This window comes from Palaemon carinicauda, chromosome 7, assembly GCF_036898095.1.
Source record: "Palaemon carinicauda isolate YSFRI2023 chromosome 7, ASM3689809v2, whole genome shotgun sequence".
NCBI classification, from domain to species: Eukaryota; Metazoa; Arthropoda; class Malacostraca; order Decapoda; family Palaemonidae; genus Palaemon; species Palaemon carinicauda.
In genome coordinates this window covers 72670089-72672588 of record NC_090731.1, presented here as the reverse complement: position 1 = coordinate 72672588, position 2500 = coordinate 72670089, and positions in this window count along the sequence as shown.

The window sequence follows — 2500 nt, the reverse complement described above, 5'->3', positions numbered from 1 at the left end:
TTTCAATTCTAAGTACAGAAAACCTGAATTTGACAGGTATATGTATAGAAGAATTGTCATTGACTTTTATCTTTCTTAGTGGCCGAGTGGTATGGTCACTGGCATACAGATATCCTGGACGAGGGTTCAAATCCCAGCTGGTCTGATATCATAGTCTTTGGGCGGTAGTGCCTGGGGCTCTGATGCCCAGGTCGTTAAGAGAATCCACACTTTAATGTAGTAATATATATGGCTTATTTGAAATATGAAAGAAACACGTTTAAATGTGCAAAAATTTATCATTAATCGAATGCCATGTCCTAAACCTACCAATTAGCTACGATGGTGAAGATGGGTTGATTTCAATTCTGAGTAGAGAAAACCTGAATTTGACAGGTATATGTATAGAAGAATTGTCATTGACTTTTATCTTTCTTCGTAGCCGAGTGGTATGGTCACTGGCTTACAGATATCCTGGACGAGGGTTCAAATCCCCGCTGGTCCGATATCATAGTCTTTGGGCGGTTCCGCCTGGGGGTCTGATCCCCAGGTCGTTAAGAGAATCCAGACTTTAATGTATTAATATATATGGCTTATTTGAAATATTAAAAAAACACGTTTAAATGTGCAAAAATTTATCATTAATCGAATGCCAAGTACCAAACCTACCAATTAGCTACTATGGTGAAGATGGGTTGATTTCAATTCTAAGTACAGAAAACCTGAATTTGACAGGTATATGTATAGAAGAATTGTTATTGACTTTTATCTTTCTTCGTGGCCGAGTGGTATGGTCACTGGCATACAGATATCCTGGACGAGGGTTCAAATCCCCGCTTGTCCGATATCATAGTCTTTGGGCGGTTCCGCCTGGGGCTCTGATCCCCAGGTCATTAAGAGAATCCAGACTTTAATGTATTATTATATATGGCTTATTTTAAATATGAAAGAAACACGTTTAAATGTGCAAAAATTTATCATTAATCGAATGCCAAGTCCCAAAACTACCAATTAGCTACGATGGTGAAGATGGGTTGATTTCAATTCTAAGTACAGAAAACCTGAATTTGACAGGTATATGTATAGAAGAATTGTCATTGACCTTCATCTTTCTTCGTGGCCGAGTGGTATGGTCACTGGCATACAGATATCCTGTACGAGGGTTCAAATACCTGCTGGTCCGATATCAAAGCCTTTGGGCGGTTCCGCCTGGGGCTCTGATCCCCAGGTCGTTAAGAGAATCCAGACTTTAATGTATTAATATATATGGCTTATTTGAAATATGAAAGAAACACGTTTAAATGTGCAAAAATATATCATTAATCGAATGCCAAGTCCCAAACCTACCAATTAGCTACGATGGTGAAGATGGGTTGATTTCAATTCTAAGTACAGAAAACCTGAATTTGACAGGTATATGTATAGAAGAATTGTCATTGACTTTTATCTTTTTTTGTGGCCGAGTCTTATGGTCACTGACATACAGATATCCTGGATGAGGGTTCAAATCCCCGCTGGTCCGATATCATAGTCTTTGGGCAGTTCCGCCTGGGGCTCTGATCCCCAGGTCGTTAAGAGAATCCAGACTTTAATGTATTAATATATATGGCTTATTTGAAATATGAAAGAAACACGTATAAATGTGCAAAAATTTATCATTAATCGAATGCCAAGTCCCAAACCTACCAATTAGCTACGATGGTGAAGATGGGTTGATTTCAATTCTAAGTACAGAAAACCTGAATTTGACAGGTATATGTATAGAAGAATTGTCATTGACATTTATCTTTCTTCGTGGCCGAGTGGTATGGTCACTGGCATACAGATATCCTGGACGAGGGTTCAAATCCCCGCTGGTGCGATATCATAGTCTTTGGGCGGTTCCGCCTGGGGCTCTGATCCCCAGGTCGTTAAGAGAATCCAGACTTTAATGTAGTAATATATATGGCTTATTTGAAATATGAAAGAAACACGTTTAAATGTGCAAAAATTTATCATTAATCGAATGCCAAGTCCTAAACCTACCACTTAGCTACGATGGTGAAGATGGGTTGATTTCAATTGTAAGTACAGAAAACCTGAATTTGACAGGTATATGTATAGAAGAATTGTCATTGACTTTTATTTTTCTTCTTGGCCGAGTGGTATGGTCACTGGCATACAGATATCCTGGACGAGGGTTCAAATCCCAGCTGGTCTGATATCATAGTCTTTGGGCGGTAGTGCCTGGGGCTCTGATCCCCAGGTCTTTAAGAGAATCCAGACTTTAATGTAGTAATATATATGGCTTATTTGAAATATGATAGAAACACGTTTAAATGTGCAAAATTTATCATTAATCGAATGCCATGTCCCAAACCTACCAATTAGCTCCGATGGTGAAGATGGGTTGATTTCAATTCTGAGTACAGAAAACCTGAATTTGACAGGTATATGTATAGAAGAATTGTCATTGACTTCTATCTTTCTTCGTGGCCGAGTGGTATGGTCACTGGCTTACAGATATCCTGGACGAGGGTTC